Raw genomic sequence first — 17,612 nt, 5'->3', positions numbered from 1 at the left:
AAGGCCACAGGGCTACTAGTCCACAAGGATATTAGCCTCCAAGGCTTCTACGATAGTAGTCTACGTTCGGCTATTCTATCTTACTAGGTCTCCAGGCTTGCCTAGGCCAAATGACGCACGCTAGGCTAGTATACTGGGCTTGTAGGCTAGGCTAGGCTGCGCTTGGGTAGGCTACTAGGATACTATGCCACTAGGCTACTAGGCAAACCGGCTACAACGATGCTAGGGCACTAGGCTACAACACTACTAGGTCACTATGACACTAGGCTACAGGGCTAGGAGGTCACTAGGCCAGTAGGCCACTAGCTTAGTAGGACAACAGGTTAGAAGAATCACAGGCCCCTAAGTGACTAGGCCACTGAGCTACTGGGCTACAAGGCTACCAGTCTACAAGGTTACTAGGTCACATGGCCAGTAGGATAGCAGGCTACTAGGTCACTGGGCCAGTAGGCCAGTGGGATGCTAGGCAATAGTCTACAAGTCAAATAGTTCACTAGGTCACTAGGCCACTAGGCCTCTAGGCTACAAGGCTACTAGGTCACGAGGTCACTAGGCCACTAGGTTACTAGGCTACTAGGTCACTAGGCCAGTAGGCCACTAGGTTAGTAGGACAACAGGTTAGAAGAATCACAGGCCCCTAAGTGACTAGGCCACTGGGCTACTGGGCTACAAGGATACCAGTCTACAAGGTTACTAGGTCACTAGGCCACTAGGCCTCTAGGCTACAAGGCTACTAGGTCACCAGGTCACTAGGCCAGTAGGTTACAAGGCTACTAGGTCACTAGGCCAGTAGGCCACTAGGTTAGTAGGACAACAGGTTAGAAGAATCACAGGCCCCTAAGTGACTAGGACACTGGACTACTGGGCTAAAAGGCTACCAGTCTTCAAGGTTACTAGGTCACTAGGCCAGTAGGCTAGCAGGCTACTAGGTCACTGGGACAGTGGGCCAGTGGGATGGTAGGCAACTAGTCTACAAGTCAAATAGTTCACTAGATCACTAGGCCACTAGGCCTCTAGGCTACAAGGCTACTGGGTCAACAGGTCACTAGGGCACTAGGTTACAAGGCTACTAGGTCACTAGGCCAGTAGGCCACTAGGTTAGTAGGACAACAGGTTAGAAGAATCACAGTCCCCTAAGTGACTATGCCACTCGGCTACAGGGCTACAAGTCTACCAGTCTACAAGGTTACTAGGTCACTAGGCCAGTAGGCTAGCAGGCTACTAGGTCACTGGGCCAGTAGGCCAGTGGGATGCTAGGCAACTAGTCTACACGTCAAATGGTTCACTAGGTCACCAGGCCAGTAGGCCACTATGTTACAAGACTACTAGGTCACTAGGCCAGTAGGCCACTAGATTACAAAGCTACTAGGGCACAAGGGCACTGGGCTACTAGGCCACAAGCCTGTTAGCCTCCGAGGCTCTGGGCTACTAGCCTAAGTTAGGCTATTCTAGGACACTAGGACACTAGGCTAGCCTGGGCCAAATGAGGCTGGGCTAGGCTAGTATACAAGGCTACTAGGCTAGGCTAGGTTGTGCTTCCCTAGGCTGTTAAGATACTAGAGCACTAAGCTACTAGGCAAATAGGCTACAAGGCTACTAGACCACTAAGCTGCTAGGTTAATAGGTCAACAGGTTATTAGACTACAAGGTCCCTACGTGACTACGCCTCGGGCTACTGGGCTACTAGGCTAATAGGCTACAAGGCTACTAGATCACTAGGCCACTTTTCTACAGGGCTCGTAGGTCACTAGGCCACTAGGAAGGTGGCCTACTAGGCTACAACGCTACTAGGTCACTAGTCCACTAGGCCACGAGGCTACAAGGGTACCAGGTCACTAGGCCACAAGGCCAAAGTGCTACTACTCCACAAGAATATTAGCCTCCAAGTCTTCTAGGATAGTACACTACGTTCGGTTATTCTAGCTTACTAGGACTCCAGGCTTGCCTAGGCCAAATGAGGCACGCTAGGCTAGTATACTGGGCTTGTAGGCTAGGCTAGGCTGCGCTTGGCTAGGCTACTAGGATACTATGACACTAGGCTTCTAGGCAAACCGGCTACAAGCCTGCTAGGGCACTAGGCTACAACGCTACTAGGTCACTATGCCACTAGGCTACAGGGCTAGTAGGTCACTAGGCCACTAGGCCAGTGGGCTACTAGGCCACTAGTCTACAAGGCTACTAGTTCACTAGGCCAGTAGGCCACTAGGTTAGTAGGACAACAGGTTACAAGAATCACAGGCCCCTAAGTGACAAGGCCACTGGGCTACTGGGCTACAAGGCTACCAGTCTACAAGGTTACTAGGTCACTAGGCCAGTAGGCTAGCAGGCTACTAGGTCACTGGGACAGTAGGCCAGTGGGATAGTAGGCAACTAGTCTACAAGTCAAATAGTTCACTAGGTCACTTGGCCACTAGGCCTCTAGGCTACAAGACTACTAGTTCACCAGGTCACTAGGCCAGTAGGTTACAAGGCTACTAGGTCACTAGGCCAGTAGGCCACTAGGTTAGTAGGACAACAGGTTAGAAAAATCACAGGCCCCTAAGTGACTAGGCCACTGGTCTACTGGGCTACAAGGCTACCAGTCTACAAGGTTACTAGGTCACTAGGCCACTAGGCCTCTAGGCTACAAGGCTACTAGGTCACCAGGTCACTAGGCCAGTAGGTTACAAGGCTACTAGGTCACTAGGCCAGTAGGCCACTAGGTTAGTAGGACAACAGGTTAGAAGAATCGCAGGCCCCTAAGTGACTAGTACACTGGACTACTGGGCTAAAAGGCTACCAGTCTTCAAGGTTACTATGTCACTAGGCCAGTAGGCTAGCAGGCTACTAGGTCACTGGGACAGTGGGCCAGTGGGATGGTAGGCAACTAGTCTACAAGTCAAATAGTTCACTAGGTCACTAGGCCACTAGGCCTCTATGCTACAAGGCTACTGGGTCACCAGGTCACTAGGGCACTAGGTTACAAGGCTACTAGGTCACTAGGCCAGTAGGCCACTAGGTTAGTAGGACAACAGGTTAGAAGAATCACATGCCCCTAAGTGACTAGGCCACTGGGCTACTGGGCTACAAGGCTACCAGTCTACAAGGTTACTAGGTCACATGGCCAGTAGGATAGCAGGCTACTAGGTCACTGGGCCAGTAGGCCAGTGGGATGCTAGGCAACTAGTCTACAAGTCAAATAGTTCACTAGGTCACTAGGCCACTAGGCCTCTAGGCTACAAGGCTACTAGGTCACCAGGTCACTAGGCCACTAGGTTACTAGGCTACTAGGTCACTAGGCCAGTAGGCCACTAGGTTAGTAGGACAACAGGTTAGAAGAATCACAGGACCCTAAGTGACTAGGCCACTGGGCTACTGGGCTACAAGGATACCAGTCTACAAGGTTACTAGATCACTAGGCCACTAGGCCTCTAGGCTACAAGGCTACTAGGTCACCAGTTCACTAGGCCAGTAGGTTACAAGGCTACTAGGTCACTAGGCCAGTAGGCCACTAGGTTAGTAGGACACAGGTTAGAAGAATCACAGGCCCCTAAGTGACTAGGCCACTGGACTACTGGGCTAAAAGGCTACCAGTCTTCAAGGTTACTAGGTCACTAGGCCAGTAGGCTAGCAGGCTACTAGGTCACTGGGACAGTGGGCCAGTGGCATGGTAGGCAACTAGTCTACAAGTCAAATAGTTCACTAGATCACTAGGCCACTAGGCCTCTAGGCTACAAGGCTACTGGGTCAACAGGTCACTAGGGCACTAGGTTACAAGGCTACTAGGTCACTAGGCCAGTAGGCCACTAGGTTAGTACGACAACAGGTTAGAAGAATCACAGTCCCCTAAGTGACTATGCCACTCGGCTACAGGGCTACAAGTCTACCAGTCTACAAGGTTACTAGGTCACTAGGCCAGTAGGCTAGCAGGCTACTAGGTCACTGGGCCAGTAGGCCAGTGGGATGCTAGGCAACTAGTCTACAGGTCAAATGGTTCACTAGGTCACCAGGCCACTAGGCCACTATGTTACAAGACTACTAGGTCACTAGGCCAGTAGGCCACTAGATTACAAAGCTACTAGGGCACAAGGGCACTGGGCTACTAGGCCACAAGCCTGTTAGCCTCCGAGGCTCTGGGCTACTAGCCTAAGTTAGGCTATTCTAGGACACTAGGACACTAGGCTAGCCTTGGCCAAATGAGGCTGGGCTAGGCTAGTATACTAGGCTACTAGGCTAGGCTAGGTTGTGCTTCCCTAGGCTGCTAAGATACTAGAGCACTAAGCTACTAGGCAAATAGGCTACAAGGCTACTAGACCACTAAGCTGCTAGGTTAATAGGTCAACAGGTTATTAGACTACAAGGTCCCTACGTGACTACGCCTCGGGCTACTGGGCTACTAGGCTAATAGGCTACAAGGCTACTAGATCACTAGGCCACTTTTCTACAGGGCTCGTAGGTCACTAGGCCACTAGGAAGGTGGCCTACTAGGCTACAACGCTACTAGGTCACTAGTCCACTAGGCCACGAGGCTACAAGGGTACCAGGTCACTAGGCCACAAGGACAAAGTGCTACTACTCCACAAGAATATTAGCCTCCAAGTCTGCTAGGATAGTAGACTACGTTCGGTTATTCTAGCTTACTAGGACTCCAGGCTTGCCTAGGCCAAATGAGGCACGCTAGGCTAGTATACTGGGCTTGTAGGCTAGGCTAGGCTGTGCTTGGCTAGGCTACAAGGATACTATGCCACTAGGCTTCTAGGCAAACCGGCTACAAGCCTGCTAGGGCACTAGGCTACAACGCTACTAGGTCACTATGCCACTAGGCTACAGGGCTAGTAGGTCACTAGGCCACTAGGCCAGTGGGCTACTAGGCCACTAGGCTACAAGGCTACTAGTTCACTAGGCCAGTAGGCCACTAGGTTAGTAGGACAACAGGTTAGAAGAATCACAGGCCCCTAAGTGACTAGGCCACTGGGCTACTGGGCTACAAGGCTACCAGTCTACAAGGTTACTAGGTCACTAGGCTAGTAGGCTAGCAGGCTACTAGGTCACTGGGACAGTAGGCCAGTGGGATAGTAGGCAACTAGTCTACAAGTCAAATAGTTCACTAGGTCACTTGGCCACTAGGCCTCTAGGCTACAAGACTACTAGTTCACCAGGTCACTAGGCCAGTAGGTTACAAGGCTACTAGGTCACTAGGCCAGTAGGCCACTAGGTTAGTAGGACAACAGGTTAGAAAAATCACAGGCCCCTAAGTGACTAGGCCACTGGTCTACTGGGCTACAAGGCTACCAGTCTGCAAGGTTACTAGGTCACTAGGCCACTAGGCCTCTAGGCTACAAGGCTACTAGGTCACCAGGTCACTAGGCCAGTAGGTTACAAGGCTACTAGGTCACTAGGCCAGTAGGCCACTAGGTTAGTAGGACAACAGGTTAGAAGAATCACAGGCCCCTAAGTGACTAGGACACTGGACTACTGGGCTAAAAGGCTACCAGTCTTCAAGGTTACTATGTCACTAGGCCAGTAGGCTAGCAGGCTACTAGGTCACTGGGACAGTGGGCCAGTGGGATGGTAGGCAACTAGTCTACAAGTCAAATAGTTCACTAGGTCACTAGGCCACTAGGCCTCTATGCTACAAGGCTACTGGGTCACCAGGTCACTAGGGCACTAGGTTACAAGGCTACTAGGTCACTAGGCCAGTAGGCCACTAGGTTAGTAGGACAACAGGTTAGAAGAATCACAGTCCCCTAAGTGACTATGCCACTCGGCTACAGGGCTACAAGTCTACCAGTCTACAAGGTTACTAGGTCACTAGGCCAGTAGGCTAGCAGGCTACTAGGTCACTGGGCCAGTAGGCCAGTGGGATGCTAGGCAACTAGTCTACAGGTCAAATGGTTCACTAGGTCACCAGGCCACTATGTTACAAGACTACTAGGTCACAAGGCCAGTAGGCCACTAGGTTACAAAGCTACTAGGGCACAAGGGCACTGGGCTACTAGGCCACAAGCCTGTTAGCCTCCGAGGCTCTGGGATACTAGCCTAAGTTAGGCTATTCTAGGACACTACGACACTAGGCTAGCCTTGGCCAAATGAGGCTGGGCTAGGCTAGTATACTAGGCTACTAGGCTAGGCTAGGTTGTGCTTCCCTAGGCTGCTAAGATACTACAGCACTAAGCTACTAGGCAAATAGGCTACAAGGCTACTAGACCACTAAGCTGCTAGGTTAATAGGTCAACAGGTTATTAGACTACAAGGTTCCTACGTGACTACGCCTCGGGCTACTGGGCTACTAGGCTAATAGGCTACAAGGCTACTAGATCACTAGGCCACTTTTCCACAGGGCTCGTAGGTCACTAGGCCACTAGTAAGGTGGCCTAATAGGCTACAAGGCTACTAGGTCACTAGTCCACTAGGCTACGCGGCTACAAGGCTACTAGGTCACCAGGCAACAAGGCCACAGGGCTACTAGTCCACAAGGATATTAGCCTCCAAGGCTTCTAGGATAGTAGTCTACGTTCGGCTATTCTATCTTACTAGGTCTCCAGGCTTGCCTAGGCCAAATGACGCACTCTAGGCTAGTATACTGGGCTTGTAGGCTAGGCTAGGCTGCGCTTGGGTAGGCTACTAGGATACTATGCCACTAGGCTACTAGGCAAACCGGCTACAACGATGCTAGGGCACTAGGCTACAACACTACTAGGTCACTATGACACTAGGCTACAGGGCTAGGAGGTCACTAGGCCAGTAGGCCACTAGCTTAGTAGGACAACAGGTTAGAAGAATCACAGGCCCCTAAGTGACTAGGCCACTGAGCTACTGGGCTACAAGGCTACCAGTCTACAAGGTTACTAGGTCACATGGCCAGTAGGATAGCAGGCTACTAGGTCACTGGGCCAGTAGGCCAGTGGGATGCTAGGCAAATAGTCTACAAGTCAAATAGTTCACTAGGTCACTAGGCCACTAGGCCTCGAGGCTACAAGGCTACTAGGTCACGAGGTCACTAGGCAACTAGGTTACTAGGCTACTAGGTCACTAGGCCAGTAGGCAACTAGGTTAGTAGGACAACAGGTTAGAAGAATCACAGGCCCCTAAGTGACTAGGCCACTGGGCTACTGGGCTACAAGGATACCAGTCTACAAGGTTACTAGGTCACTAGGCCACTAGGCCTCTAGGCTACAAGGCTACTAGGTCACCAGGTCACTAGGCCAGTAGGTTACAAGGCTACTAGGTCACTAGGCCAGTAGGCCACTAGGTTAGTAGGACAACAGGTTAGAAGAATCACAGGCCCCTAAGTGACTAGGACACTGGACTACTGGGCTAAAAGGCTACCAGTCTTCAAGGTTACTAGGTCACTAGGCCAGTAGGCTAGCAGGCTACTAGGTCACTGGGACAGTGGGCCAGTGGGATGGTAGGCAACTAGTCTACAAGTCAAATAGTTCACTAGATCACTAGGCCACGAGGCCTCTAGGCTACAAGGCTACTGGGTCAACAGGTCACTAGGGCACTAGGTTACAAGGCTACTAGGTCACTAGGCCAGTAGGCCACTAGGTTAGTAGGACAACAGGTTAGAAGAATCACAGTCCCCTAAGTGACTATGCCACTCGGCTACAGGGCTACAAGTCTACCAGTCTACAAGGTTACTAGGTCACTAGGCCAGTAGGCTAGCAGGCTACTAGGTCACTGGGCCAGTAGGCCAGTGGGATGCTAGGCAACTAGTCTACACGTCAAATGGTTCACTAGGTCACCAGGCCAGTAGGCCACTATGTTACAAGACTACTAGGTCACTAGGCCAGTAGGCCACTAGATTACAAAGCTACTAGGGCACAAGGGCACTGGGCTACTAGGCCACAAGCCTGTTAGCCTCCGAGGCTCTGGGCTACTAGCCTAAGTTAGGCTATTCTAGGACACTAGGACACTAGGCTAGCCTGGGCCAAATGAGGCTGGGCTAGGCTAGTATACAAGGCTACTAGGCTAGGCTAGGTTGTGCTTCCCTAGGCTGTTAAGATACTAGAGCACTAAGCTACTAGGCAAATAGGCTACAAGGCTACTAGACCACTAAGCTGCTAGGTTAATAGGTCAACAGGTTATTAGACTACAAGGTCCCTACGTGACTACGCCTCGGGCTACTGGGCTACTAGGCTAATAGGCTACAAGGCTACTAGATCACTAGGCCACTTTTCTACAGGGCTCGTAGGTCACTAGGCCACTAGGAAGGTGGCCTACTAGGCTACAACGCTACTAGGTCACTAGTCCACTAGGCCACGAGGCTACAAGGGTACCAGGTCACTAGGCCACAAGGACAAAGTGCTACTACTCCACAAGAATATTAGCCTCCAAGTCTTCTAGGATAGTAGACTACGTTCGGTTATTCTAGCTTACTAGGACTCCAGGCTTGCCTAGGCCAAATGAGGCACGCTAGGCTAGTATACTGGGCTTGTAGGCTAGGCTAGGCTGCGCTTGGCTAGGCTACTAGGATACTATGACACTAGGCTTCTAGGCAAACCGGCTACAAGCCTGCTAGGGCACTAGGCTACAACGCTACTAGGTCACTATGCCACTAGGCTACAGGGCTAGTAGGTCACTAGGCCACTAGGCCAGTGGGCTACTAGGCCACTAGTCTACAAGGCTACTAGTTCACTAGGCCAGTAGGCCACTAGGTTAGTAGGACAACAGGTTACAAGAATCACAGGCCCCTAAGTGACAAGGCCACTGGGCTACTGGGCTACAAGGCTACCAGTCTACAAGGTTACTAGGTCACTAGGCCAGTAGGCTAGCAGGCTACTAGGTCACTGGGACAGTAGGCCAGTGGGATAGTAGGCAACTAGTCTACAAGTCAAATAGTTCACTAGGTCACTTGGCCACTAGGCCTCTAGGCTACAAGACTACTAGTTCACCAGGTCACTAGGCCAGTAGGTTACAAGGCTACTAGGTCACTAGGCCAGTAGGCCACTAGGTTAGTAGGACAACAGGTTAGAAAAATCACAGGCCCCTAAGTGACTAGGCCACTGGTCTACTGGGCTACAAGGCTACCAGTCTACAAGGTTACTAGGTCACTAGGCCACTAGGCCTCTAGGCTACAAGGCTACTAGGTCACCAGGTCACTAGGCCAGTAGGTTACAAGGCTACTAGGTCACTAGGCCAGTAGGCCACTAGGTTAGTAGGACAACAGGTTAGAAGAATCGCAGGCCCCTAAGTGACTAGTACACTGGACTACTGGGCTAAAAGGCTACCAGTCTTCAAGGTTACTATGTCACTAGGCCAGTAGGCTAGCAGGCTACTAGGTCACTGGGACAGTGGGCCAGTGGGATGGTAGGCAACTAGTCTACAAGTCAAATAGTTCACTAGGTCACTAGGCCACTAGGCCTCTATGCTACAAGGCTACTGGGTCACCAGGTCACTAGGGCACTAGGTTACAAGGCTACTAGGTCACTAGGCCAGTAGGCCACTAGGTTAGTAGGACAACAGGTTAGAAGAATCACATGCCCCTAAGTGACTAGGCCACTGGGCTACTGGGCTACAAGGCTACCAGTCTACAAGGTTACTAGGTCACATGGCCAGTAGGATAGCAGGCTACTAGGTCACTGGGCCAGTAGGCCAGTGGGATGCTAGGCAACTAGTCTACAAGTCAAATAGTTCACTAGGTCACTAGGCCACTAGGCCTCTAGGCTACAAGGCTACTAGGTCACCAGGTCACTAGGCCACTAGGTTACTAGGCTACTAGGTCACTAGGCCAGTAGGCCACTAGGTTAGTAGGACAACAGGTTAGAAGAATCACAGGACCCTAAGTGACTAGGCCACTGGGCTACTGGGCTACAAGGATACCAGTCTACAAGGTTACTAGATCACTAGGCCACTAGGCCTCTAGGCTACAAGGCTACTAGGTCACCAGTTCACTAGGCCAGTAGGTTACAAGGCTACTAGGTCACTAGGCCAGTAGGCCACTAGGTTAGTAGGACACAGGTTAGAAGAATCACAGGCCCCTAAGTGACTAGGACACTGGACTACAGGGCTAAAAGGCTACCAGTCTTCAAGGTTACTATGTCACTAGGCCAGTAGGCTAGCAGGCTACTAGGTCACTGGGACAGTGGGCCAGTGGGATGGTAGGCAACTAGTCTACAAGTCAAATAGTTCACTAGGTCACTAGGCCACTAGGCCTCTAGGCTACAAGGCTACTGGGTCACCAGGTCACTAGGGCACTAGGTTACAAGGCTACTAGGTCACTAGGCCAGTAGGCCACTAGGTTAGTAGGACAACAGGTTAGAAGAATCACAGTCCCCTAAGTGACTATGCCACTCGGCTACAGGGCTACAAGTCTACCAGTCTACAAGGTTACTAGGTCACTAGGCCAGTAGGCTAGCAGGCTACTAGGTCACTGGGCCAGTAGGCCAGTGGGATGCTAGGCAACTAGTCTACAGGTCAAATGGTTCACTAGGTCACCAGGCCACTAGGCCACTATGTTACAAGACTACTAGGTCACTAGGCCAGTAGGCCACTAGGTTACAAAGCTACTAGGGCACAAGGGCACTGGGCTACTAGGCCACAAGCCTGTTAGCCTCCGAGGTTCTGGGATACTAGCCTAAGTTAGGCTATTCTAGGACACTACGAAACTAGGCTAGCCTTGGCCAAATGAGGCTGGGCTAGGCTAGTATACTAGGCTACTAGGCTAGGCTAGGTTGTGCTTCCCTAGGCTGCTAAGATACTACAGCACTAAGCTACTAGGCAAATAGGCTACAAGGCTACTAGACCACTAAGCTGCTAGGTTAATAGGTCAACAGGTTATTAGACTACAAGGTTCCTACGTGACTACGCCTCGGGCTACTGGGCTACTAGGCTAATAGGCTACAAGGCTACTAGATCACTAGGCCACTTTTCCACAGGGCTCGTAGGTCACTAGGCCACTAGTAAGGTGGCCTAATAGGCTACAAGGCTACTAGGTCACTAGTCCACTAGGCCACGAGGCTACAAGGCTACTAGGTCACCAGGCAACAAGGCCACAGGGCTACTAGTCCACAAGGATATTAGCCTCCAAGGCTTCTAGGATAGTAGTCTACGTTCGGCTATTCTATCTTACTAGGTCTCCAGGCTTGCCTAGGCCAAATGACGCACTCTAGGCTAGTATACTGGGCTTGTAGGCTAGGCTAGGCTGCGCTTGGGTAGGCTACTAGGATACTATGCCACTAGGCTACTAGGCAAACCGGCTACAACGATGCTAGGGCACTAGGCTACAACACTACTAGGTCACTATGACACTAGGCTACAGGGCTAGGAGGTCACTAGGCCAGTAGGCCACTAGCTTAGTAGGACAACAGGTTAGAAGAATCACAGGCCCCTAAGTGACTAGGCCACTGAGCTACTGGGCTACAAGGCTACCAGTCTACAAGGTTACTAGGTCACATGGCCAGTAGGATAGCAGGCTACTAGGTCACTGGGCCAGTAGGCCAGTGGGATGCTAGGCAACTAGTCTACAAGTCAAATAGTTCACTAGGTCACTAGGCCACTAGGCCTCGAGGCTACAAGGCTACTAGGTCACGAGGTCACTAGGCCAGTAGGTTACTAGGCTACTAGGTCACTAGGCCAGTAGGCAACTAGGTTAGTAGGATCACTAGATCACTAGGCCACTAGGCCTCTAGGCTACAAGGCTACTGGGTCACCAGGTCACTAGGGCACTAGGTTACAAGGCTACTAGGTCACTAGGCCAGTAGGCCACTAGGTTAGTAGGACAACAGGTTAGAAGAATCACAGTCCCCTAAGTGACTATGCCACTAGGATACAGAGCTACAAGTCTACCAGTCTACAAGGTTACTAGGTCACTAGGCCAGTAGGCTAGCAGGCTACTAGGTCACTGGGCCAGTAGGCCAGTGGGATGCTAGGCAACTAGTCTACAGGTCAAATGGTTCACTAGGTCACCAGGCCACTAGGCCACTATGTTACAAGACTACTAGGTCACTAGGCCAGTAGGCCACTAGATTACAAAGCTACTAGGGCACAAGGGCACTGGGCTACTAGGCCACAAGCCTGTTAGCCTCCGAGGCTCTGGGCTACTAGCCTAAGTTAGGCTATTCTAGGACACTAGGACACTAGGCTAGCCTTGGCCAAATGAGGCTGGGCTAGGCTAGTATACTAGGCTACTAGGCTAGGCTAGGTTGTGCTTCCCTAGGCTGCTAAGATACTACAGCACTAAGCTACTAGGCAAATAGGCTACAAGGCTACTAGACCACTAAGCTGCTAGGTTAATAGGTCAACAGGTTATTAGACTACAAGGTCCCTACGTGACTACGCCTCGGGCTACTGGGCTACTAGGCTAATAGGCTACAAGGCTACTAGATCACTAGGCCACTTTTCTACAGGGCTCGTAGGTCACTAGGCCACTAGGAAGGTGGCCTACTAGGCTACAACGCTACTAGGTCACTAGTCCACTAGGCCACGAGGCTACAAGGGTACCAGGTCACTAGGCCACAAGGCCAAAGTGCTACTACTCCACAAGAATATTAGCCTCCAAGTCTTCTAGGATAGTAGACTACGTTCGGTTATTCTAGCTTACTAGGACTCCAGGCTTGCCTAGGCCAAATGAGGCACGCTAGGCTAGTATACTGGGCTTGTAGGCTAGGCTAGGCTGCGCTTGGCTAGGCTACTAGGATACTATGACACTAGGCTTCTAGGCAAACCGGCTACAAGCCTGCTAGGGCACTAGGCTACAACGCTACTAGGTCACTATGCCACTAGGCTACAGGGCTAGTAGGTCACTAGGCCACTAGGCCAGTGGGCTACTAGGCCACTAGTCTACAAGGCTACTAGTTCACTAGGCCAGTAGGCCACTAGGTTAGTAGGACAACAGGTTACAAGAATCACAGGCCCCTAAGTGACAAGGCCACTGGGCTACTGGGCTACAAGGCTACCAGTCTACAAGGTTACTAGGTCACTAGGCCAGTAGGCTAGCAGGCTACTAGGTCACTGGGACAGTAGGCCAGTGGGATAGTAGGCAACTAGTCTACAAGTCAAATAGTTCACTAGGTCACTTGGCCACTAGGCCTCTAGGCTACAAGACTACTAGTTCACCAGGTCACTAGGCCAGTAGGTTACAAGGCTACTAGGTCACTAGGCCAGTAGGCCACTAGGTTAGTAGGACAACAGGTTAGAAAAATCACAGGCCCCTAAGTGACTAGGCCACTGGTCTACTGGGCTACAAGGCTACCAGTCTACAAGGTTACTAGGTCACTAGGCCACTAGGCCTCTAGGCTACAAGGCTACTAGGTCACCAGGTCACTAGGCCAGTAGGTTACAAGGCTACTAGGTCACTAGGCCAGTAGGCCACTAGGTTAGTAGGACAACAGGTTAGAAGAATCACAGGCCCCTAAGTGACTAGTACACTGGACTACTGGGCTAAAAGGCTACCAGTCTTCAAGGTTACTATGTCACTAGGCCAGTAGGCTAGCAGGCTACTAGGTCACTGGGACAGTGGGCCAGTGGGATGGTAGGCAACTAGTCTACAAGTCAAATAGTTCACTAGGTCACTAGGCCACTAGGCCTCTATGCTACAAGGCTACTGGGTCACCAGGTCACTAGGGCACTAGGTTACAAGGCTACTAGGTCACTAGGCCAGTAGGCCACTAGGTTAGTAGGACAACAGGTTAGAAGAATCACATGCCCCTAAGTGACTAGGCCACTGGGCTACTGGGCTACAAGGCTACCAGTCTACAAGGTTACTAGGTCACATGGCCAGTAGGATAGCAGGCTACTAGGTCACTGGGCCAGTAGGCCAGTGGGATGCTAGGCAACTAGTCTACAAGTCAAATAGTTCACTAGGTCACTAGGCCACTAGGCCTCTAGGCTACAAGGCTACTAGGTCACCAGGTCACTAGGCCACTAGGTTACTAGGCTACTAGGTCACTAGGCCAGTAGGCCACTAGGTTAGTAGGACAACAGGTTAGAAGAATCACAGGACCCTAAGTGACTAGGCCACTGGGCTACTGGGCTACAAGGATACCAGTCTACAAGGTTACTAGATCACTAGGCCACTAGGCCTCTAGGCTACAAGGCTACTAGGTCACCAGTTCACTAGGCCAGTAGGTTACAAGGCTACTAGGTCACTAGGCCAGTAGGCCACTAGGTTAGTAGGACACAGGTTAGAAGAATCACAGGCCCCTAAGTGACTAGGCCACTGGACTACTGGGCTAAAAGGCTACCAGTCTTCAAGGTTACTAGGTCACTAGGCCAGTAGGCTAGCAGGCTACTAGGTCACTGGGACAGTGGGCCAGTGGCATGGTAGGCAACTAGTCTACAAGTCAAATAGTTCACTAGATCACTAGGCCACTAGGCCTCTAGGCTACAAGGCTACTGGGTCAACAGGTCACTAGGGCACTAGGTTACAAGGCTACTAGGTCACTAGGCCAGTAGGCCACTAGGTTAGTAGGACAACAGGTTAGAAGAATCACAGTCCCCTAAGTGACTATGCCACTCGGCTACAGGGCTACAAGTCTACCAGTCTACAAGGTTACTAGGTCACTAGGCCAGTAGGCTAGCAGGCTACTAGGTCACTGGGCCAGTAGGCCAGTGGGATGCTAGGCAACTAGTCTACAGGTCAAATGGTTCACTAGGTCACCAGGCCACTAGGCCACTATGTTACAAGACTACTAGGTCACAAGGCCAGTAGGCCACTAGGTTACAAAGCTACTAGGGCACAAGGGCACTGGGCTACTAGGCCACAAGCCTGTTAGCCTCCGAGGCTCTGGGCTACTAGCCTAAGTTAGGCTATTCTAGGACACTAGGACACTAGGCTAGCCTTGGCCAAATGAGGCTGGGCTAGGCTAGTATACTAGGCTACTAGGCTAGGCTAGGTTGTGCTTCCCTAGGCTGCTAAGATACTACAGCACTAAGCTACTAGGCAAATAGGCTACAAGGCTACTAGACCACTAAGCTGCTAGGTTAATAGGTCAAAAGGTTATTAGACTACTAGGTCCCTACGTGACTACGCCTCGGGCTACTGGGCTACTAGGCTAATAGGCTACAAGGCTACTAGATCACTAGGACACTTTTCCACAGGGCTCGTAGGTCACTAGGCCACTAGGAAGGTGGCATAATAGGCTACAAGGCTACTAGGTCACTAGTCCACTAGGCCACGAGGCTACAAGGCTACTGGGACACCAGGCAACAAGGCCACAGGGCTACTAGTCCACAAGGATATTAGCCTCCAAGGCTTCTAGGATAGTAGTCTACGTTCGGCTATTCTAGCTTACTAGGACTCCAGGCTTGCCTAGGCCAAATGAGGCACACTAGGCTAGTATACTGGGCTTGTAGGCTAGGCTAGGCTGCGCTTGGCTAGGCTACTAGGATACTATGCCAATAGGCTACTAGGCAAACCGGCTACAAGGATGCTAGGGCACTAGGCTACAACGCTTCTAGGTCACTATGCCACTAGGCTACCCGGCTACAAGGTCACAAGGCCACTAGGCCAGTGGTCTACTAGGCCAATAGGCTACAAGGCAACTAGGTTACTAGGCCAGTAGGCCACTAGGTTAGTAGGACAACAGGTTAGAAGAATCACAGGCCCCTAAGTGACTAGGCCACTGGGCTACTGGGCTAGAAGACTACCAGTCTACAAGGCTACTAGGTCACTAGGCTAGTAGGCTAGCAGGCTACTAGGTCACTGGGACAGTAGGCCAGTGGGATAGTAGGCAACTAGTCTACAAGTCAAATAGTTCACTAGGTCACTTGGCCACTAGGCCTCTAGGCTACAAGACTACTAGTTCACCAGGTCACTAGGCCCGTAGGTTACAAGGCTACTAGGTCACTAGGCCAGTAGGCCACTAGGTTAGTAGGACAACAGGTTAGAAAAATCACAGGCCCCTAAGTGACTAGGCCACTGGTCTACTGGGCTACAAGGCTACCAGTCTGCAAGGTTACTAGGTCACTAGGCCACTAGGCCTCTAGGCTACAAGGCTACTAGGTCACCAGGTCACTAGGCCAGTAGGTTACAAGGCTACTAGGTCACTAGGCCAGTAGGCCACTAGGTTAGTAGGACAACAGGTTAGAAGAATCACAGGCCCCTAAGTGACTAGGACACTGGACTACTGGGCTAAAAGGCTACCAGTCTTCAAGGTTACTATGTCACTAGGACAGTAGGCTAGCAGGCTACTAGGTCACTGGGACAGTGGGCCAGTGGGATGGTAGGCAACTAGTCTACAAGTCAAATAGTTCACTAGGTCACAAGGCCACTAGGCCTCTATGCTACAAGGCTACTGGGTCACCAGGTCACTAGGGCACTAGGTTACAAGGCTACTAGGTCACTAGGCCAGTAGGCCACTAGGTTAGTAGGACAACAGGTTAGAAGAATCACAGTCCCCTAAGTGACTATGCCACTCGGCTACAGGGCTACAAGTCTACCAGTCTACAAGGTTACTAGGTCACTAGGCCAGTAGGCTAGCAGGCTACTAGGTCACTGGGCCAGTAGGCCAGTGGGATGCTAGGCAACTAGTCTACAGGTCAAATGGTTCACTAGGTCACCAGGCCACTATGTTACAAGACTACTAGGTCACAAGGCCAGTAGGCCACTAGGTTACAAAGCTACTAGGGCACAAGGGCACTGGGCTACTAGGCCACAAGCCTGTTAGCCTCCGAGGCTCTGGGCTACTAGCCTAAGTTAGGCTATTCTAGGACACTAGGACACTAGGCTAGCCTGGGCCAAATGAGGCTGGGCTAGGCTAGTATACAAGGCTACTAGGCTAGGCTAGGTTGTGCTTCCCTAGGCTGTTAAGATACTAGAGCACTAAGCTACTAGGCAAATAGGCTACAAGGCTACTAGACCACTAAGCTGCTAGGTTAATAGGTCAACAGGTTATTAGACTACAAGGTCCCTACGTGACTACGCCTCGGGCTACTGGGCTACTAGGCTAATAGGCTACAAGGCTACTAGATCACTAGGCCACTTTTCTACAGGGCTCGTAGGTCACTAGGCCACTAGGAAGGTGGCCTACTAGGCTACAACGCTACTAGGTCACTAGTCCACTAGGCCACGAGGCTACAAGGGTACCAGGTCACTAGGCCACAAGGCCAAAGTGCTACTACTCCACAAGAATATTAGCCTCCAAGTCTTCTAGGATAGTAGACTACGTTCGGTTATTCTAGCTTACTAGGACTCCAGGCTTGCCTAGGCCAAATGAGGCACGCTAGGCTAGTATACTGGGCTTGTAGGCTAGGCTAGGCTGCGCTTGGCTAGGCTACTAGGATACTATGACACTAGGCTTCTAGGCAAACCGGCTACAAGCCTGCTAGGGCACTAGGCTACAACGCTACTAGGTCACTATGCCACTAGGCTACAGGGCTAGTAGGTCACTAGGCCACTAGGCCAGTGGGCTACTAGGCCACTAGTCTACAAGGCTACTAGTTCACTAGGCCAGTAGGCCACTAGGTTAGTAGGACAACAGGTTACAAGAATCACAGGCCCCTAAGTGACAAGGCCACTGGGCTACTGGGCTACAAGGCTACCAGTCTACAAGGTTACTAGGTCACTAGGCCAGTAGGCTAGCAGGCTACTAGGTCACTGGGACAGTAGGCCAGTGGGATAGTAGGCAACTAGTCTACAAGTCAAATAGTTCACTAGGTCACTTGGCCACTAGGCCTCTAGGCTACAAGACTAC

This window comes from Manis javanica, chromosome 6, assembly GCF_040802235.1.
Source record: "Manis javanica isolate MJ-LG chromosome 6, MJ_LKY, whole genome shotgun sequence".
NCBI lineage: Eukaryota > Metazoa > Chordata > Mammalia > Pholidota > Manidae > Manis > Manis javanica.
This window is presented reverse-complemented; position numbering follows the sequence as displayed.